The 23,199-nt window shown below is 39.0% G+C and overlaps 1 protein-coding gene across 8 annotated transcripts in view; it reads left to right on the forward strand.

The window, feature by feature from the left end:
* The first annotated feature begins 665 nt into the window (after positions 1-665).
* Tanc2 (tetratricopeptide repeat, ankyrin repeat and coiled-coil containing 2) overlaps positions 666-23,199 on the forward strand; it is a 311,247-nt gene continuing 288,713 nt past the window's right edge. For 5 of the 8 annotated variants that reach the window (XM_027427849.2, XM_027427850.2, XM_027427851.2 and 2 more), the window contains exon 1: positions 666-877. The gene's annotated coding sequence lies outside the window, so the exon portion shown is untranslated. The remainder of the gene's footprint in view (positions 878-23,199) is intronic. The other 3 variants (XM_027427852.2, XM_027427853.2, XM_027427855.2) reach the window with 1 other exon arrangement.

Consider the following 23,199-nt stretch of genomic DNA (forward strand, 5'->3'; position numbering starts at 1 on the left):
GGGGCGGAGCCAAACTCTCGAGGGCCTTGTCAGCTACTGAGCTTGCCCCCTCTTCCTCACCCAATGCCTTCGAGCCCACCAGCCCAAGCCCCCTGAGGAAGCCAGAAATGCCTACACGTCCTGCCGCGCCAGGGCCCCCTCAGTCAGCGCCGCGCGGGGTCTCACCTCCACGAGCTCTCGCAACGGCTCCCCACCCCCAGGCCGTGGAGGGGCAGGGGGCGGGGGCGCGCGCGCTCCACCACGCACGCGCCCCCACGCACGCGCTCTCCCTCCGCGCTCGCGCTCCTCCCCAGCCCGGCCCGGAGGGGGCGGGGCTGCGGGCGGCCTCCGAGGGTGCGACGCCCCCGGCGCGGCGGCGGCGCTAGAGAGCGGCCGGCCGGCGCGGGTTGCTGGGGCGCGCGCTGCTCCGGCGGGGGCCCGGTGGCTACAGCCGCCTCGCGCCAGCCGCCCGCCCAGCGCGGCCAGCTGCGAGCGCCGCTAGCGCGGGGCCCCGGGCGGTAGGCGCCGCGCTCCCTCCGCCGCCCTGCGCGCCTCCTCGGGCGGCCCCGCCCCGTTCCCATCCCCCTCGCGCTCACCTCCGGGCTGTGCCGAGCGCGAGGCGGAGCGAGGCGGAGCGAGGCGCCCGCCGCGCCGCCGCCGCCGCCGCCGCCGCCGCCGCCGCCACCGCCGCCGCCGCGTGCTGAGGGCGAGTCTGCCCCGCGCCGCCGCTGACAGGAGGACCGCCGCGGGCTGCCAGCGCTCGCCGGCCGCGAGGCCCCGCCGAGCCCGATTGAGGCGCGGATCCTCCGTGGGGCGTCCGCGGGCGGCGCGGTCCTCACCGGAGACCACGGGCACGCGGGCTTGACCCCGAGGTGCGCCGCGCCCCTCAGAGCGGCAGGTAAGGATCCGGGATCAGGGAAGAAGGGTCGGCGATGGTGAGGTGACAGGGGGCGTTCGCTTGCGACGCCTCAGCTGCGGGGGTTGGGGCGGGGGCGAGCGGGGAGACCGGGACCCCGGTATGGAAGTGCCTCCGGTGTCGAAGGCGCGGGGAAGGCTGGCTGCCTCCGAATGTGGGACCGAGGACGGCTTCGGAGGGCTCCGGGGTCGGCCACTTGGCTGTCACCGAGGTTAGTCTTGATATTTGGTACCTGGAGAGTCTTTGGATGACGGGGACCGGGATGAGATGCGAGGCAGATTGCTAAACGTGGCAGGGAATGTGGTGCAGAACGAGTTGCAAAATGTGTCCCTGAATGCAGCATAGAAGTAGTTGTGAAATGTGCCAGGTAAAGGCACAGGATGGGCTGGCCTCCGCGGCGTGGAAATGCATGGTTGAAGTGGTATTAGGAATATCGGTAATTCCTTTGGGCAAGGAGGTGTAGTATAATAAAAGACTGATGGGGCTCTTTGCTTCATATTCTGTCGTAGCAAATCGAGAGGAGCTGGGATAAGCAATTTTTTTTTTTTTTTTGATGTAGGGAAAGTACCCACGTGAAAGCAAAAAAGAAAAAAAAAAGCAGATTGGTTGTGAGATGGGAAAGAAAAAAAATAGGGCTAAAATCATTACAGGTTTTGTCATCAGCGTGTAGAGCATGCAATTGTAGCCTGTCTCTCTGTTCCAGGTGTGGAATGCTTAAAATGTTTCCCACAAAACATAAACAATGATAATTAGCATTAGGAAGAAGATTGGCTGTCTTTCACTCTTCTGCTCCTCTTCAGGAAAACAAAACAAAACAAAAAACCCCACAAACAAAAAGACAAACCAACCATCCTGACCATAATTGTGTGTTCAAAATCGTTAGCCAAGGGGAACTATTTTTCATCTGTGTCCCTTCCCTGGCTTTTACACAGGTGAAAATAAGTGGAACAAGGAAAACAAAACAATATGGTGAACAAAAGGGCTTACATTTTCAGGCATTTTGAAGGGTTGGAGCCAAAAGCTATGTCAATGGTTAATTATAGAGACTGGCACTAGTGAAATATTCTGGTATGCTCTAGCTGTTGGGATGGGATGTTGAGATAAGGTAAAAAATGGAATACAGTAAATTGGCATAAAAAGCAACAACATGGATACTGTCAGTGTAGTGTTCCTTGTAGCATTTGCCAGGTAAATTGTCTTAGGAATGTGAATACAAAACCGAAACAAATGAAACAAATATTCCTTTTCTCTCTTCCTAGGTCCCTCCACCCCCATCTTTCTCTCTAAGAGTGAGTGTGTGTGTGTGTGTGTGTGTGTGTGTGTGTGTGTGTGTGTGTGTATCCACATGCTGCAAAACATTGTGACTTCCATTTAAGAACATCTGTTTTGAGAGAATTGTCAGAACATACTGGAATTTCAAAAGTAACAAAAGACAGTAGATGGGTTACGTATTATAACATGTATATACACTAGTGTCTGTGTAACAGAAACAAAACCAGAAATATCTGATGTGTTCACTAGGGTATATTTAATTATTGATGAAATTTTAAGTGTGTTATGTTAGAATTCTTATAAATTGAATTACCTGCACGAATGTTGTTCTTATTATAGTAATTTGCCAGATAATCTGGAAATTCATACTGATTGGCTTCACCCTTGTTTCAGAATCATTCATTGAGGGATCATTTCCTTCAAAAACAAAATTGGATTTTCCTTGATTTATTTTGAACTTTAGTCTTTTCTGTAGACATTTCCCTTATCTTGAGGCTGTGTTGAAGCTAAAGAGAGAAGAGGGCCAGAAGAGAATAAAGAGCAGTTCTGTTGGGTCTTCCTGTTTTGTTCTGACTGTAAGCCATATGTACTGCCACCCCCTACTGTCTGTAGGAAGAGGTGTTGCAGAGCCTGGTTCTTTTCTTGTTATCACTGCCCCCTTGTGTAAGGGAAGAAATTGATAGCTGCACTTTTGGAAAACAATCTTCTCATATTGTTCTGTATCATTGAAGTGGCTATTTATTAATCACTTGTTTACTTTAGAGTGCAGAGCTAGAAACATATGTTAGCCAGATCTTAGACTTGATGTCCCTTTTAATATCAGTATCTGATATTAGTCAATTCAGATTGCTAAGAATGTTTAACGTATGTTCAGGAACATGGTATTCTATTACTTCTAGTAATAATAGCATACATTTATATAGCACACATTTTGTGCCAGTCTTGTACATTGTTTATATAGCTACAAAACCCTATGAGGTATATACTGTTATTTCCATTTTACCCATGAGAGATGGAAACCTGATCAGTTTGCCAGAGATTATGTAGCTGAGACATGGAAACACTGTTTCAGTTTAGAAACTCTGGTTTCAGACTCTGTTCTTCACCAGTATACTGTATTGTCGTCTCACACTAGTATTGACAAGGCATACTATGCTTAAAATGCATATGTCCATCATAAGCAATACTGTTAGATGGGAATAAACCTTCCTACACATATGCAAAGAGTAGTTATAGTAGAGCATTTGTCTTAGGAATTTGTTTTTAAGTTTTATGTGATTACAAGCAGTAAGTACTATTACTCAGGACTTTTCTTGTCATCAAAGAAATATTTATAGTGGTGTTTGCTTTGAGGGGGATCTTTAGAAGTAAAAAGTTACTTTCAGGTAGTTTCTCTCTCTCTCTCTCTCTCTCTCTCTCTCTCTCTCTCTCACACACACACACACACACACACACACACACACACACACGTTTCTTTAAAAGTAACAGTAACTCTTTATTGCTAATTTTATTTAGAAAATCAAAAAGAAATTATTATTTTCCCTTCAAATTCACATTTTATGATCTCTGTTTAAAAATATGGTTAGCAAAAATGGACTGGATCTTTATGAATAATTAATCTTCCAAACAAATGTTTGCGCATATATTTCTTAGCACTTAAACCATTGTTTTATAGATATTGATTACATATGGAATATTTACAAAAATGAATAAAGAACAAAGAATAACATTGTAGTCCATGCTCCTCATACACCTTCACTTGTTTTAGGGAGTGGACTTTTGCCTCTCACAATTGTTATAATTATTTTCTGATCTTTGCCAACCTGTTTCTGCCATTCTTTTTACAGAAAATTTTCTGATTACATTATGAATTACATATCTCATGTAACCAAACACTCCTTTACCTTAATATACATTTGTTGCTATTGTGGGATTTAACATATTGGTTATGGGCAAGAATTTTCAGGGTATGAAATTATATCATTTGGTATATTCAACAAATTGAAATATAGGCTCAGACATGCTCCAAATTTGTATTGATAATATTCTGCTTGCAAATGTAATTTGGTTTGCATCTTTACTATAAAAATTTACCACCGACATTGTTAAACCTTAATTGATTATTTCCTTCTTCCATCATTAACATCTTTTTCTTAATTTTGAGACAGGGTCCCCATATGTAGCTCAGGTTATCCTTCTGTTTCTGCGTCCCTGGTGCTGGTATTAAAGGCATGTGCCACCTTGTCTGGCTGTTACTAATACTTTCCCCTGGTGCTGCTGTATAAGCCCAGGGCTTTGTGTATATTAGGCATGTGCTCTCCCATTAAGCTACTCTCCCACCCCTCACCATCAATTTTTACCTATCTCATGCCAGCTCTCGTTTCTTCCTTTAGTATTTCCTATGTCATTATGAATTATTTTGAATGAAGAAGGACCCAGACCCTAAACAGGAATATACTAATAACAGAAGTTCCAAAGGGGAAATACTGGTATGGTTGATAACTTACTCGATATATAGTAGAATAAGCATGCATAGCAATGCATCAAATTCTTTCTTCCTCATAGTTCTTTTCTTTTGAAATATGTTAAAATCTGAGACAAAATAGTTGGGCACGTGAGTTGAATTAACTAGGTTGAATTCAGAGTCATCCAAAGGTAAGGAGAATATTTTCACTGATGGTGTCCAGATTTTCTTTCCAGGACTTACAGCAAGCTGCTACACATGGTAGTTTTTTTTTTTTTTTTTCTAGCACTTGTCTGAGCAAGGTAACAAATACTGGAAGCTAGCTTAAGTATCAGACATTTCTTTTTTCTCTGTGAATTATAATTATTATCATTAATCAGTATCATATTTGCTTAATATGCCTGCAGTCATCAAATACTGTTTTTTTTTGTTAGAAAAATAGGTTATACTGTGAAAATAAGTTATTTATGCTTTATTATATTGCGAAGACTTCTCAGTTTATTTAAATTCCATGTTTCCTAGTAACATACTAGAAGAAAATTACTTAAAATTGAAAAAAAAAAAACAGAACAAGGAGATAATGATGGAGATATGTATCCCTGGTGAGTCTCTTGAAAAAGTTATGGAGAGGAGAGTTAAAAGCTTAAGGCTTAAGAGATATAGTTTCTATTTTGAGATCATTTTTCTCTTAGAGGACATCTTATCATTAGTTTTTAAGATCAAGGTTATTGTAGATGGAGAACCAAGAACTCAGTGTCTGAGTTCTAGAAAGCTGAAGCAGGTTGTTGATGTGGAAAAAGTATGGACAATTACTTTAGAAAGTTCTAAATAATTGTAGTACCATAATTATTGCTGGAAATGCATTACTTTTGTTAGATCAATTTACTTTTGATTTGTAGTGCTGGGCATTGAACGTGGGGCCTTGTGTGTATTGGGCAAGTGTTTTTCTGTTGAGCTATATCTCTAACACAAGTCAGTTTATTAAAAAAAAATCATTTGAAAACCATGTTTGTGGATGTTGAAAGTATCAAATGGGTTGGTTATTTTATGGGCCACACCAAAGTATCTTGCTGTGTTCAACTTCTGTTTGTCCTTCTTTAGTTGATGATAAACCTGATCAAGTTTAAGAGACAAAGGAATTAGGTTGATGCGAGTCTTAATCATACTTTCTTTTTTTTTTTTTTCTTCCCATAGAATCAGTTTCTGTCTTTTTTTCAGTCATGGTAGACACAACCTCTCAAGTGCCTTTTTATTAGAACTCAAGTTAATCTGTTGTCAGTCACCTCAATAAGCGGTTGCATTTTAGTCAATGACCTTGGTGTGCTTAAAAAAAAAAATTCAAATTGCCTAGAAGACATCTTTACTCTTTATGTGCCTTTCTTTCATAGGTGCCTCCACATTCTGCCAGAGGATATGTGCCTTCCCCTGCATGTATGGTGGTGGTAGTTTTTTTTTTTTTTGTGTGTGTGTATTTCATACACATGAATGTGAGGTATACACCTGCACATATAGAGGCCAAAGGAGAACAGTGGGTGCTCTCCCCCTATTGCTTTCTTCATTCTTTTGAGTCAGAGTGTTTCATTGAACTGGAAGCTTGCCTTTTTGGCTAGCCTAGCCTAGCCAGCCTTGTGGCCTATGCGCTTTCAGGATCCATCTGCCTGTCTCCCAGTGCTGAGGTACAGGTGCATGTAGCCAAACCTGTATTTTCTAACGTGCTGGAGATTCAGACTTAGGTCCTCATGCTTGCACAGCAGCTGAGTTTACCCATGGAACCATCTCTCTAGCTCCAGCATGATAGTTTTAAATGTTCAGTTGATTATTTTACTTTCTTCAGAAACTTTCAGTGCTTATCAAAATAGAAAAGATCAAATGGGAACTCCTTAGGAACCATATGAGGTAATTCATGGTCTTTCCCCTGTAACCTCTTTTGACTTATTACCTGCCATATTCATATTCAAGTTATTCAGTAATTCTGAATTCCTTTAATATATAATAATCTCTTACATTTTCATGCCTTTCTGTATAAAGCTCCCTTCGCATTGGAATATCTCTCTCCTTTACTTTGTTCTGTGGCATATTCTTCTTAAGGTCTTGGCCTAAAAAGTATCTTTTGAGTGAAGGTTATTCTTACTCACCTAATTGGGTTTGAGTGTGTTATTCTGTCTTCTCTCTTTGTATCAGGTAAACATATTTTAATTATTTATGTGACTGTCACATCGCTAGTCTGTTAGATTCCTTTAAGTTAGAACCCACTTTTCATCTTTTATTTTGCATCAGTATAGTTAGTACCTAGTGAGTATTCACTGTCCATTTGTTGAGTAAAGATTGGTTTAGCAATGCCTTTCAGACTTCATCCCTTGCCAGGTGTGGTAACACACACTTTTAATCCCAGCATTTGGGAGGCAGAGGCGGGTGGAGCTATGTGAGTTCCAGGCCAGCCTGGTTTACATAGTGACTTCCAGGCCTACCAGGGATACTCAGGAAAGTATAAAAAGTATCCCCACATACATATATAAATCTAACTATGCAGACTAATACTTAGATTGTAATTAAAACTGCCCCCAAAGATAACTAGATTTTGTATGTTTTTATGTTTCATAGGGTGGTGGCTGGAGGAAGATGAGAAGGTTCTCTGTGAACTTGAGCCAGATTACTTTATGTATTATAGAAATTGACCAACTATATAACCTATGGGCTAAATCTAGCCTGTCATCTATTTTTATTTGTCCTGAAAGCTAAGAATAGTTTTTAGATTTTTTTTAGTGGTTGAAATAAATATTAAAAGCTTACTACTTCATGATGTGAAAATTATAAGAATTCAAATATCCGTGTCCATAAAGACAAATTTGTTGAACATGTTCATTTGCTTATATATTGGCTGTGGCTGTTTTCAGGTCAACAGCAGAGTTGAGTAGTTGCCATAGAGACTGTATGGCCTATAAAGCTTAAAGATTTACTTTCTAAAAAAAGTTTGTCATTCCTTGTTCTATCCCATAGTCTGTGCCCTTAATGTTCTTTTAATGTTAGGAGTTATATATGTCTGTTGAAAGTTTTTACAGAAAACACCTGCTTCTATTTATTGAGAAAAATTCACTACCTTGCCTTAGTACTGCTTGCTTGAAAAGCCCCTATTGTACTTCCTTATACCATTCTTAATATGTCTAACTCTGAAGTTGGATTCTGTCATATGCAGTGGCCATTCCGTTAATTCCAGCCAGCACTCAGGAGGCAGAGGCAGGCAGATCTCTGAGTTCTAGGCCAGCCTGGTCTACATAGTGAATTCCAGGCTATTCAAGGCTACATAGTGAGACTTCTCTAATTAAAAAAAAAAAAAAAAAAAGAAGAAGAAGAAAAGAAAAGAAAAAGGGAAAGAAAGAAAAAAAAAGGAAACTGAGTAAGAAGGAAAGAGAAAAATAGGTGTCCCAATCAGAGAGGAATTCGGAATATAAAATAGTTTTCTTTGGTTAGCTTTCTGTTTCTTGTGTGTTTTTCACAAAATTGTGTGCATATATATATATATATATATATATATATATATATATATCTTTGTTATGCAGATACTTTGTAAGATTTGAGTGTGCATTAGTTATTTTGAAAAAAATTATTCTTTTTTTTTTTTGGTATTTTTGAGACAGGGTCTCACTGTGTAGCTCTGTTCATTATGTAGACCAGGCTGGCCTTGAACACATAGAGATTGAGTGCTGGGATTAAAGGTGTGTGCCTAGAAATTTAATATTGTTTTTTAAAAGCTAAAATTATAATTCATATTTCTGAGTCCTACTTATTTTTTCCGCCTCTGAAAAATATAGTTAAAACAAGTAGCATTTGTTTCCATTTTTCTAAAGTTTACTGTTGATATTTTACCGTTTTCCTTTTGTGGCAAAGGCATTGTGAAAAAGATTTTTTATGATTTATATATTCATTAGACTTTTTTATTTAAAGCATTTTTGCATGTGTGTATGGTAAATGTGCATTTGTATATTTACATTGTGTGGGCAGGTGTGTGTGTGTGTGTGTGTGTGTGTGTGTGTGTGTGTGTAGGGCAGAGGTTGATGTTGAGTGTCTTTTTATTGTTTCCTACTTTGTTATATGTTGAGGCAATTTTTCATTTGCATCTGAATCTTGCTGAGTTGCCTAGTTCAGCTGACCATCTTGCTCCAGGGATTGTTTCTGCCTCGCTAAAGCTAGGACTTATAGGCAGGCCGCTATGACTGCCTGGCATTTCCCTGGGTGTTGGAGATCCAAATGCTGCTCTTCATGCTTATATAGCAAGCACTTTACCTGCCAAGCTCTCTCTCCAGCCTCCATATGTTCATTTTTATAAATATTAGCAAGTACTTCAGACATAAAGTTTATAAGGAAAAGTACATATAAATAAGAATGATGGAAAGCCCTTACTTATTCCAATTGCATTTTTGGAGCAGTAGACACACATTTGTCTTAAATATATTAGCATATCTGTTCTTAAAGATAGACATGAATAATCATGGTTCTAATTTTCTTTTCTTTTTCATTTCTTTTTCTTTTGCTCTCTTTTTCTTATTGCCACAGAAGCCCCCTTTTCACTGTAGATCTTTTTATAATAGATTATATTTATTAACTTGGAAATGGGATGGAGTATGTAGATAATATATGATTCAGTATTTTAGATTTAGAGAATATCTTCAGATCTTAGTAAATATTTCCACCTAAATGAAGGTGGTATCTTCTTAACCTTTTGTTCCTAATCTTGCAAGAGAGAAGGAGAGTGTCCCCAGAAATTTCCAGTTGCTGGTCTATGGAAGCTTAATAGATGATTTGCTATGTTGTAGAAATCCAGAGTTCCCTAGGCTTGTCAGCTGGGTAGTGGTGAAGGTAGTTAGCTTTTGTAGACCAGTGGAATGAAGATGTATTAGAGCACGTAAACAAATAACCACTGCCAACTGCCTACACCCAAATCCTGCTTCATCATTGATCCTCTTTCTTCCTTTTCTAGGGTTTTAAAGAGGAAGAGAGACTTCCTTTGAAAGCGGTTAGATATTTCTAATATTAGAAAGTGACAGTACTATTTAAGAATCACTGTTCAGTTTAAGAAGCCTTAAGTGGAGTATGGTGGTATAAACCTGTAATTCTAGTACTCAGGACCTTGAGGTAGGAGTTTGAGGCTAGCCTGAGCTACATAATAAGGACCTCTCTAAAATCAACACAACAAAACAAAAAAGCAGCTTTGACTTTCTGAAAAGAGACCAGTTGTGTAGAAAGAACATGCATTATGAGTTTTAAATCAGTAAAACAGGTGTGAATTATTGCTCTGTCACTTACCAGCTATGAAGGGCTTTTAAAAAAACTTACCTTGAGAGGGTTTTATGGTGATAGAATTAAATTGTCTGTGAGTAAAAGCCATGCTGTTTCTTGAAACAGTGAACTTTGACAGATATTTTCCCTCAGTTTGGTCATGTAGATTTTTTTCAAACATTTTTCCTTACTTTTTGAATACTTGGAATTTTGCTTCCTGCACTACCCACCAGTGCTCCTGGCTGATAGTTTTTGTAGTTGTTCTTTTCTCTAAACAATATATGATTAGACAAGATGAACTGTTCAGAGATTTATTGCTATAGTATTTACTTAACAATGACAATGGTAATAAAACAAAGGACTTGTCTATCTGCTATATAAAAATATTTTGAAAAGATTTTGCTTTCTTTCTGTAGTACAGACAGTTGTTCAGCATCTCCATTTTAATTTGGGAATATAGCTCAGTAGTAGTATTGGCAGACCCAAGGCCCTAGGTTCAATTTGTAGTAGGAGAGGGAGGAGTTGGGAGAGGGAGATGGAAAGGGAAGGGAGAAGAGAGGTGAATCAATTATCTAAATTATTCTATTGTTAATAAAAATTCAGGAGTCATATATGGGATAAAAACCTGATTGATCAGAGACGCAGTGGAGAAGCAACCAGTGACCTCCTCTTTCTCCTCCTTTGATCCAAAGGGCCTGCGACTCTTTCCAAGCCCAGCCCCTCCTTACTACTTTTTGTATCTCTCTATATGTCCTGCGTCCTCTAAAACCTCTGTGGCTAATTTTGTACTCCAGGAGCTTGGCCCATTGGTTAGTTGTGGATTTCTGCATCTGCTTCCATCTGTTTCTGGGAGAGGGTTCTAGCATCTCTGGGGTTGTGTATTGTAGGCTGGGTATCTTTTGCTTTAGGTCTGGTATCCACTTATGAGTAAGTACATACTATATTTGTCTTTCTGGTTTTGGGTTACCTCACTCAGGATGTTTTTTTAGTTCTGTCCATTTGCCTTTGAATTTCAGGATGTCATTGTTTCTTACTGCTGAGTAGTATTCCATTTTGTAAATGTACCACATTTTCTTTGTCCATTCTTCAGTTGAGGGGCATCTAGATTGTTTCCAAGATCTGGCTATTACGAATAATGTTGCTATGAACATAGTTGAGCAAATGTCTTTATAGTGTGAATGTGCCTCATTTGGGTATATGCCCAACAGTGATATTGCAGGGTCTTGAGGTAGGTTGATACCTAATTTTTTTGGAAATTGCCATACTGATTTCCACAGTGGCTGTACAAATTTGCACTCCTACCGGCAATCGAGGAGTGTTCCCTGTTCACATCTTCTCCATCATAAGGTGTCATTGGTGTTTTTGATCTTGGCCATTCTGATCAGTGTAAGATGGAATCTCAGAGTGGTTTTGATTTGCATTTCTCTGATGACTAAGGATGTTGAGCATTTTCTTAAGTGTCTTTCTGCCATTTTGAGATTGTTCTGTTGAGAATTCTCTGTTTAGATCTGTACCCCATTTTTAAATTGGATTATTTGGTAGTTTGATGTCTAGTTTCTTGAGTTCTTTGAACACATAGGCACAGGAGACCACTTCCTACATAAAACGCCAGTAGCACAGACACTGAGAGCAATAATTAATAAATGGTACCTCCTGAAACAGAGAAGCTTCTGTAAAGCAAAGGACACTGTCAATAAGGCAAAACATCAGCCTACAGAATGAGAAAAGATCTTCACCAACCCCACGTCTGACAAAGGGCTGATCTCCAAAATATTTAAAAAACTCAAAAAACTAGACATCAAAATATCAAATAATCCAATTAAAAATGGGGTACAAATCTAAACAGAATTCTCAACAGAGAATCTCAAATGGCCAAAAGACATTTAAGGAATTGCTCAACATCCTTAACCATCAGAGAAATTCATCTTACACCTGAATCCCCTTTTAAAAGATTTTTCTTTGTGCTTATTGGCAAAATTGTGTTCTTTAGAATGAGTATTTGAAGCCATCATTCAGGATTGGTAATATATGATACTGTTCTTGTATTTACCATCCATTCTGCTATTTGCGGCTCTGGGAGTGGTGAAGTACTGTTAACATGCACACACCCTGAGGTTACCAACTTTAATCCTAAGAACTTTACTGATTTATATTGTGAGAAGCCCAGTGTTGCCAGTTCATCTTTCATTTCTTAGACTCTTATTCTTGATTATACAGAACTCTGTAAATTTCCTTTGGGGTCCCCCAAATCCCTTTCTTTTTCTTAATTCTGTAAAGCTCAACAGTTTTCCTGAAATATGTTCTTTTGGTCATTATGAGTTAATATTGTCAGAAATACATTGTCCTTTTCAAAGTTGTAGTTTGAATACTTTTTAATTTTAGAAAATAGTCTATGAATTATTATTTTTTCTGTTTTTACTCTGTTCTTGACTTTAATTTTCTTTGGGGGCTCCTGTCATCATTTACCCACTTACAGCATGTCCCTTTTAGTATTTCTTGCAAATCTTTTTTAGTTTTAAGACTTTATATTTTTTCTATCATTTATTTTTCTTTTCTTTCTTTTTTTTTTTTTTTCCAAGATATGGTTTCTCTGGCTATCCTGGAACTTTATTTGTAGACCAGGCTGGCCTCGAACTCACAGTTCACCTGCCTCTGCCTTCGAGTACTGGGATTAAAGGTATTCACTACTACGCCTGGCTCATTTACTTTTCTTGAGGAAAAAGAAAATGTTTTGTTTTTACTTACTGTTGTCTTTTTCTTTTTTATATTGAACTATTTCCTGAGTTTTGGTACTTATTTGGGATTTTTATTATGATTTCTATTGCTCTCTCATGTCTTGTGTTCTTTTTTTTTTTTTTTTTTCCTTCCTCAAGATATTTTAGGTCCTTTTAAAATGGACTGTCATGTTTTTGTTCTGCTCTGTGGAATGTGGTCCCAGCATGCTTTTCTCATCTGTAGGTGTTAATCTTCTGTTTATAATCACAACTGTGTATGGGATTCACATCCCTGATAACTTCTGTGACATTTTTATTTGAAATTAATTTTTAAAATTTTTTAGAGTGTAGCTGGGCCCAGTCTAGAAAAGACTTTTCAAACTTCACAGAACTTTTCTCTTTTTTTCTATAGTGTTAAAAAATATGATGACTTTGAGATTTCCTGGCCTTATGCTTTCTAGTTGAGTCTAAGCCCTTTCTTTCTTGCATCTCCTGTCCAACTCCACTTTTTACCCCTTCATGACTAGGAATTTCTTCCTCTGTGCCTTCTAGAGTTCACTGTCAGTCATCTGTAAAACTCTTTATTTTTTAATGTCTTTTCCAAACAATACTTCATCTCCTTGCTGTAACTAAAATATCACCTCTCATTCTGAATTAATGTTTTTTTTTTTTTGTCTCCTTTACAAGTTCTTTAGTCATGTCTTTGCCTACTGAGACAAAGATGGTTTCTTGGCTTCTCATTCCTGTGTGTAGCCAACTTCTGGGCTTATTGACACTTTCCTACTCCTCCAGTTGTAACTATTGATCACTCGTGAGTCTACACAGAGGACCCTACTAATATTCTGACCTCCGCTCCTTCCAGGATCTTGTTATTTTAGGCATTCATTTCTGTGTTGTATATGTACAGATGACTTTGAACCCCCGTGCATCTGGATTGTCTGAGAAACTTTGAAAAACCACAGATGTCTAGGACTCACTTTTGTATATGTGGATGTGGTTTATGGGAGATGTGACCTAATATGTTAATAATTTTCAGCGTGAGTTTAATGTGCAACCGGGAATTAGAGCCATGCCTCAGAACTTATTAATCACAGCTTTCTATAATACCAATTTCTATCTTTTGGTTTTTTGGTTCACTTATAGTAACAGTCTTCTTTTCTGTTGCTGTGATAAGCCCTTCTGACCAAAAGCAACATGGGGAGGAAAGGGTTTATTTGACCAACACCGGGTCACAATCCATGGAGGACTTTCCACGAGGGAGGCCAGGACAGAAACTCAAGTCAGGAATCATGGAAGAATGCTGCTTACTGGCTGGCTTACTTGTTCCTGGGAAGTTAGCTTTCCTGTATGGCCTAGGCCCACCTTTCCTAGGAATGGCTCCACCCACAGTGGGCCGAGCCCTTCCACATCCATATCTCATAGTGGTGACCACAGGCCAGTCTGATCCAGACAGTTCCTAACTTGAGATTCCCTCTTCCCAGATGACTGTGTTGTGTCAAATTAATGGTAAGAACTAACGAGCAGAGTACACAGTAGCCTTGATTCTTTTCCCTTATTGGTACCTTTATACTTCCCCAGTGCTGGATACATGTGCAAATCACCACACCCACATGTGATGCTGGGGATCTGTTCTGGGGCTTCCTTTATACTAGGCACATATTCTACTAACTTGGCTGCATCTTTAGTTCCTAATAATACCTTTTCATTTATTACCCTTTCCATTCCATAACACTCAACTACTTTTCACTTCCTTTTCTGCTAGCCGGATTCTTAGCTGGTCATTATAGTTGTTCTTCTGAATCTATTTTCAACTTGTTTGAACCCTCACCATTGGTTGTCCTTACATGGTAAAACAATGTGTACCAGTGTTATGTTTTGTATTTGTATTCTGTAGCATGGGTTCTCTTTGATCTTTATAATAAAAAGTTGGAGACAGATATTGGGGTTAAGGCTGAAAATCAGAAAAGCAAAGTGGCCAGCCATGAGAGATCTTACCTCTACCAATGTTCAGACCAAAGGGGTGATCCTGTCCTCAGACTGCCTCCTCAGACTGTATGCTCAGACTGCATCCTCAGACTACACTGCTTCTCAGACTGCACTGAGCTCCTGTCTCCTCCAGCCTTATATATCCTTTCTCTGTCCAGCCCTATCATTCCTGTCTCCAACTCTCTAGTGCTATGATTAAAGGTATGGGATCCCAAGTATTGAGATCACCTTTGTGGGAGTTCTGTTTCTCCTTTAGACTGGATGGATTTCATGTAGTTCAGGGTGGCCTTGAACTAACAGAGATCTGTCTGCCCCTGTCTCCCAAGTGCTGGGATTAAAGGTGTGTGCCACAACTGCCAGGTCTCTTTGGCTTCCTAGTGTGGCTAGCTTTGTACTCAGGCAAGCTTTATTTGTTAGATCATAAACAGTATACTTCTAAATATTGCTGGAGTAGAATAGCTTTGTTGACTTTAAATTATTGCTTGGTCTGTAGCAATTTTAAATTAATTGTTTAGTACTGCCTAGCTCTCCTATATTACTCTGATTCTTTTATATTCTTGTTCACTTAAATGATTATATTTTTCCTTGAACTAATATTTCCAGCATTCTTTTCTATCCTCCTTCTCAGCACTAAGAAAACAGAAATAATCTTCCTATCACCCAAATCTTTACCAGTGTTACTGTAAATTAACCATCTTTTCTTCTTTCAAAGGCTGTTCCTTTCAGTTGTCCCCTAGAGTCCATTTACCTTCTCACCCTTTCAAGGACGTTGTTTCTGTATTTTCCTTTTTTCCTTTTCTAGACCACTGCTAACAACTAAGAAAATCCCTGTTTTTTTCAATTTTAAAGAAACTCTCTGGGCCATCTGTCTAGCTACTATTCCCATCTTTTCTCCCATTTACACTGGATGCCACAGATGTGAGTTATCCTTACTCTCTTACCTGATATTTCTCTTTTCACAGCTTTCTTCTAAATGTATAATTAAATGATTCATTGATTAATTTATAGAGTTGAACAGTCATCACAATTTAATTTTAGAATGTTTCTAGCACCTCAGAAAATTTTCTTTAGCTTGTTGGAAGTCAGCTACTGTTCCTAACCCCAGCTCTAGTCCATGTGGATCATGATCCATATGGGCTTACAGAGTGAATGCAAGGGTCATGAAAATTTTGAACAATAAAAAAGTTCTGAACATACAGTAACCAAAAATGAATTAGAAGACAATGTATATTGAATCCAAGATGATTTTGGTAGGGCTTGCTCATTGTATCACTTCATTTCAGCCTTGGTTTGAAAAATACGGGAGTGCACATGCCATCAAGGCATACAACTTCAGTGAACACTGCCTGACATCTTGGCCCAGAGCTGATACTGTTTAGTGTTATGATTTGTGGCTTTCCTGCCCTGTATATATGGTTTTCTGCACTTATGGAAAACAAAGACTTTTAATATTTTCCTGCTGTCATTTTTCAGCACATTACCAACTTAGTGTTGTATTTCAACTTAGGTTGCATTGTGTTAGAATGTTGATTTTAAAAATTGTTGAATTGTTGATGTTAAATGAATTTCGGTTTGGAAGAAACAATTTCCAGCGATTTCTGAAATGGATCTGAACGTACTTTTGCCATTTTATACTACATATTTATGTAAAATGGTGTTCTCAGAACTGACATTTATAAAACAAAAATATGAATGAGAAGGGGAGAAGAAAAGGGGTGAGGAAAACATGATGGGGCAGGGATGTTGAGTTGGGGGAAAAATTAGAAGAGAGCAAGATAAGAGATAATGTAATAGAGGGAGACATTATAGGTTTAAAGAGAAATCAGGCACTAGGGAAATGTCTGGAGAGCTACAAAGATGACACCAACTAACAATCTAAGCAACAGAGGAGAGGCTACCTTAAATGCCCTCTCCTGATAATGAGATTGATGACTAATTCATATGCCATAGTAACCTTCATCCAGCAGCTGGTGGAAGTAGAAGCAGACTCCCACAGCTAAACCTTGAACTGAACTGAAATCGAGTTGCAGAGAAGGAGGACTGAAGAGCAAAGGGGTCCATACCAGGCTGGTGAAACCCACAGAAACAGCTGACCAAAACAAGGGAGAGCTCTTGGTCCCCAGACTTATAGCTGGGAAATCAGCATGGGACTGATCAGACCCCCTCAATGTGGATGTCAGTGAGGAGACCTTGGAAATCTATGGGCCTCTTGTAGTGGATCAGTACTTATCCCTAGCATAGGAATGGACTTTGGGGGCCCATCCCACATGGAGGGATACTCCCTGAGCCTAGACACAAGGGGGTTGGCCTAGGCCCTATCCCAAAGAATATGACAGACTTTGAAGATCCCACCTATGGAAAGCCTCACCCTCCCTGGGGAGCAGAAAGGGTATGGGATAGGTAGGGTGTTAGTTGGGGGGGGGAGGGAGAGGGACTTGGGATTGACATGTAAAATAATTTTCTTTCTAAAAAAATAAATAAATAAAATTAACTCTTAAAAAAAGAAAAATGCTGAAGATACTGTATATCATGTAGTATCAACTGTTCAGCCAAGATTTAATTATTTTTGTGAAAACAAATAAGCAAATCCATCTCATTAGTTACAAATTTGCTTTTGTCTTTAATAAGTGGTAAAATTTTGTATATGCCAAAGAATTATCTTAAACTTCATGATTTATTATCATGAGTGTTTGATTTGTATATCTACTTTAATCACCTATATACCTGGGATTGTGTAAAGATTTCCTGGGTTGAAAAGGGATCATGAATGGAAAGTTTAAGAAACTGCTTGAGCAAACACTATGGTTTTTGTTTTTGTAACTGGTGTTTGGAAATTCATATAAGTGGAATCATAATATGCAGTTTTGTTTTTATAAATACAAATCTAATCTTTGCTTCTAGCTTCTTTGCCTTAGCATGTTTTTTTAGGTTAATTTGTGTTGATCATGTATCAATATTTCATTTCATTTTCTTGCTGAATATTATTCCATTGTGTAATGTACCATTTTGTTTATCCAGTCACCAAATGGATGTTTGAATTCTTTCCAGTATTTGGCTTTTATGAATAATGGTGCTATGAACATTCATGTACAATATTAATGTGGATAATGATTTAATTTCACTTGGGCCCATTCCTAGGATTGGAATTTCTGGCTTTGTGATCAGTTTGAGTTGTTTTTTGGTGTGAGGTAAGGATATAAGTTTATTTCTCTGTGTGTCTGCATATCTAGTTGCTCCAGAATAATTTGTTGAAAAGATTATCGTTCTTCCATTAAGTTGTCTTTGGATAACCGGTACTTGGGGTAATATGGAGGAATCATTAATACTAGCTGTTTACCACCTTGAATTTCCTGCTAAATTCTCACACAATCAGTTAGTTCATTGCTTTTTCCAGATAGGACTATTCTAACTCCAGGATGATTATAGTAGCCATTTGTAGTAGCCCCATGTTAGGCATCATCTATAGTAACCTGTCTTTGTGTTTGTGCTTGAGAGGGGGAATGTGGATTGAGAAACGGCAGGTAAAGATACCAAGGAAAAGACAGAGACACAGAATAGAGTCAGGAGGGCAATTTAGTGAATACTGAACAGGCCCAAGTTTATTCTTCAATGTTCTTATATATCCAGGCCAGAAAGAGGAAAATGACAAAAGACTTCTTTATCATGATACAGGGAAGAAACAGACTTTCTTCCTTAATTTTCCAAACATTTAGTAACCATGCCTTGGACTAACTCTCTTGATGTCTGCCCTTGAGGGTTAAGAATAACCACATCTTAGACAAAGTTTCTTGTTATTTAGATAAGACATCCATGACCAAGATGAAACATCCTACAGGAGCCATGCTTTAGACCTTTAGGTCTTATGACTTTAACCTTGGAAGAGTAAGGATAGTTTTGAACTCTCTGACCTTAAGCCAAGATGAAGCAAAGCCATTTTTATGGGCCCTGACAGATGATGGAGACCCTGCTCTCTCCCAGCAGGTGCCACTAGGATGGTTAAGATATCTGAAGTCTGCAAACCTGTGAAGTCTTGTATGTTAGTGGAAACAAAGTTGATGGTTTTCAAGGGATTCCTTACGTTGGTTGAACCACATTTTGGGGGATGCAATTGGGAAGAATGAGAGTAAGCCCCAGGAGAAAATAGCAAAGGCATGAGTAATTCTGCAGTTAACAATCCCTAGTATCCATGAGTAAACACTTTGTTTTCTGCTCTTGGATGGCTCCCAGAGTATTGAAAAGGCAGCTCTCTCTATTTTGAATTCTTTCAGTCAGACTTCTTCCATTTTTTCACTGAAATTGCTTATCATGGTTATCTGTGGCTTTTGCATTATTTAGTCAGTGGTCCTTTTTTAGACTTGGTTTTGCTTGACCTATTTACACTATTTGGTACACTTGATTACTGTGATGACTAGTTTTATTAGAGTTAGCTGAAAAGATTGAACCTCAATTGAGAAACCGCCTGCATACGATTCAGCTTGCAGGGCATTTACTTAATTACTGATTGATGGAGGAGGGCTTAGCCCTTTGTGGGTGGTCCATGCCTCAGCTGATAGTCCTGGGTTCTATAAGAAAGCAAACTGATCAAGCCATGAGGGTTTTAATCCAGGCAAACCTGGCCCTGCCTCTCGCCCATCTGTGCATGGCAGGTGTATGTACCCTGGATCTTTAAAAGAAAGGTTCCACCCACTTCTGTTGTTTCTTTCCTGCTGTTCCCCTGGGGCATACAGGACTTTTCCTATCTCCCACTTTTCTTCTGTCCTTTCCCTGTCCTGTTTCTGTGTCTCTTTACCTTATTTTCTTACCTTCCCCTCAATAAAACTTTCAACATGAGTCACATCTACAGGTCTGTTTCCCCATCCACCCACTGTCCATCATTCATCCTGGGACCGAGATCCTTGTGGTCCCAGCCCAGGCCCAGGGACCTACCATCTGCGGTCCCAACCTATTCTTTATTCCTAACAGTGAGGAGCAAGCCAGTAAGCAGCACTCATCCATGGCCTCTGTATCAGTTCCTGCCTCCAGGATCCTGCCCTGTTTGAGTTCCTGTCCTGACTTCCTTCAGTGATGAATAGTGATGTGGAAGTGTAAGCCCTTTCCTTATTTAGAAATAAACCCTTTTCTACCTAACTTGCTTGTTGGTCATGGTGTTAATCACAGCAATAGTAACCCTAACTAAGACAATTACTATCTTTTCCTTGAAATCCTAACTTTTAGGACCCACTATTTCTTAGTTGTTTTATGTTGTATGTTCCATGTTAGTGGATTTCTTTTGTTTATTAGTTCTTATCTTCACAACCTGTTAAACTTTTGGAATGCCCTATGGAGTTTTTTGATTTGTTTTGTTTTGTTTTTGTCCTTAAGACATTGATTTCTTTGAAGCTCTCTTAAGTGATGCTGGAAGACTTTCCTGTAAGTCTCAGACCATTGGAGCAGGCATTAGAGATGGAGATCCTTTTTATTCCTCATGTGCAGTGTTGAGGTCACTCTCTTCTTTCTCTATGATTTCCTGGGTTCGAACTGCATGTCATCAGATTATATTATTTTAACCCCAGTTGATCGTAACTCCTGGTTCATTCCCAAAATGAGTTTGATTATAATTATTTAGAGTTAGAACAAACTTCACAAGTAAAAGGCTCAACTCTCCATATCTTATCTTTTTGCAGACCCCAGCCCAAAGTTTAGAGACTGACCACTTTTAATTTTTGGTCAATGGACTACAAATTTGAGGGTTCTTACCATCTTCTTGGGTTTGATAATTCATGAGAACAATTCATAGGAGCCAGGAAAGCAGTGTGCTTACAGCAGTAGTTTTATTTTAGCATCACAGATTTAAGTCAGAATGAGCTGAAAGTAAAGGTATAGAGGGTGGGGAGATTTCCCTGGGAAGTTGGGGAACATCTTCCTGTCACCCCCAGAGTATTGTCAACTTGAAATGCTTCCACAAGCCTTAGTATCTAGTGTGCAAGGAGATTTCATTATGTAGGAATAGTTGAATTATTGGTCATGGGTTGAACTCAATCTGTAGCTTTTCTTTTTATTTTGGTCAGATTGATATCTCATGGCTCAGAGCCTCAGCCTACCAGTCACATGGTTGGTGGTTTGTCTTTCTGGTGTAACCAGAGCTCTTTGGAGTCATACCATTATTATAAACCACTTATGAGCTGCTGTTAGTTCTACCATGAAAGAAAAAGATATTTGGATCACTCAGGAAATTACCAGGATTTAAAGACTACCTCCCAGGAACTGGCAGACAGATGTCAGCTAGATTATTACCCAGAGTCACCCTCTCTTTTATTTGTTTCTCTTTTTTTTAGCAGCACTTTTTCTTATATTAATCCTTGGTAATTTTGGTCATGAGATATTTTTTCAACACTTCGATCTTTTAGTATTTGAATTTAACTTATAGAAGTGATCTAATTTTCCAACTTAGTCATTCTTTATAAACACCAAAGAATCCCCATAATTTCAGTTTTATGCATCTTTCCATCTTTCTCCTTCTAAACCTGATTTACAATCTTTTAACCCTACTAGGTTTTCTAATCCTTTGATTCGACTGCCGTTTCATACTGTCTCTCAGTAGCCTTACTCCTTTCTTACTCAGCGTAAACCAATCCTAATTATCCCAGCATTCAACCCTTGACAACATTTCCTTCTTCAAAGAGAAACTTTGTTGATGTTGTTTCTTAGTAGTGCTGGGGTTTAAACTCAGGGCCTTGCACATATGAGGCAATTTCTGTACTATTGAGTTAAACACCCAGCTCTCAAATTTCCTTTCTTGATTCATTGTCCTTACAGAGCCAAAACTGCATTCCTGTTAAATCCAACTTTCCACTTTTTCCATGCCTGCACCCATGTAGCTGAATGTGGTTAGTGAAAAGCATACAACATTACTGATTGGTTTTATTTTAAATTCATGACCGCAAACCTCAAGTGGGACTTTAATCCTTCCAGGTAATCATGTTATATAGTGCAGGAATAGGGTGGACCAATTTTTTTTTTTTATAGTTTTTCCTCTCATCTTACACTTTCAACACTTTGCATACTTTTCTTAACTAATACCTTTTCTTCATTCTTTACTGAAAAAAAAAAATGAAGAGAAATCCTCTAGAAGGTACTTCTAGACATCTACCTATTGTGAAGAAGTGTGAATACTTCTTTCTATAGGTAATTTTTCCATTTGTGAAGTAGACTCTATCTCCTGATGCCTATTTAAGAATGCTGCTTAAAAGCTGGACAGTGGTGGCACATGCCTTTAATCCCAGCCCCTGGGAGGTAGAAGAAGGCAGATCTCTGTGAGTTCAAGGCTAGCTTGGTCTACATAGTAAATTTTAGGATAGCCAGGGCAATATAGAGTGAGACCCTGTCTCAAAAAAACAAAATAAAACAAAACCCAAAACAAAATAATAACTGCATAGATATAATAAAAAGGAATACTATTTTAGCAATTCTTTTCCTTTAATTAGCTCATTCTCACCAAACATGCCACTTCTTTCATGTTAAAAAGACAAAAGTTTTCTTGACCTCACTTGCTACTATCTAATGTTCATTTTAAAAAATGTATTTTGTATATATGTATAGTGTATGCGTGTATACATGGGTATGGGTGCACATGCACATATCTGTAAAAGCCAGAACTTGAGTTAATTTTATTCAGTGGGTTATAATAATGTCTTCTGTGACTTCCAGTGCTCTCTAGTTGTTTCCTGTTGGGTCAGCGGGATAGCTCAATTTGATTTTCTGTTATATATACCCTGACTATTATTTCCAGCACTTCCTTGCTTTCTAGAACATGATGCTCCAGGCTCGCCTACATTTCCTGTCCTGTTTTATAGTCTGATGTTTTTCCATGGAGCAATAGGTTCCTTCTTTTTCTCTTTTAATTAAAGTATGACTTACAAGGAATAAAATGTAAATAAAGTAAGGTTCAGTTTAATGAGTTTTCACAATTGTTTACACCTTATGTCTTAGTGAGGGTTTCTGAAACACCATGGCCAAAACACAAGTTGGGGAGGAAGGGTTAATTTGGCTTACATTTCCATATCACTTTTGAAAAATGTCAGGGCAGGAACTCAAGCAGGGCAAAAACCTGGAGGCAGAAGCTGATGAAGATCCCATGGAGAAGTGCTGCTTACTGGCTTGCTCCTCATGACTCTCTCAGCCTGTTCTTATAGAACCCAGGACCACCAGCCCAGGGATGGCTACCACAGTAGAGCCCCCCATCAATCATAAACAAAATGCCCTCCAGCTTGGTCTTGTGGAGGTAGTTTCTCAATTGAGGTTCCCTCCTTTCAGATAACTCTAACTTGTGTCAAATTGACATAAAACATAAAACTAGCTGCCACACAATCTGTATGACTTCAAACCAGATAAAGGACATATTTGTCTTTTAAGAAAGATTCATCATCCCTCATTTTATGCAGTTGTCTCTTCCAACCAATAGCCCATCTTTGTTTTAACTTTGCCTAGTGTTTTACTTTATGTACATGAATTATAACTTAGTTTGGTTTATTTATTTATTTTTGTTTTTTTGAGACAGGGTTTCTCTGTGTAACAGCCCTAGCTGTCTTGTAGCTGTCCTCTACAGGTAAGGCTGT

This window comes from Cricetulus griseus, chromosome 7, assembly GCF_003668045.3.
Source record: "Cricetulus griseus strain 17A/GY chromosome 7, alternate assembly CriGri-PICRH-1.0, whole genome shotgun sequence".
NCBI lineage: Eukaryota > Metazoa > Chordata > Mammalia > Rodentia > Cricetidae > Cricetulus > Cricetulus griseus.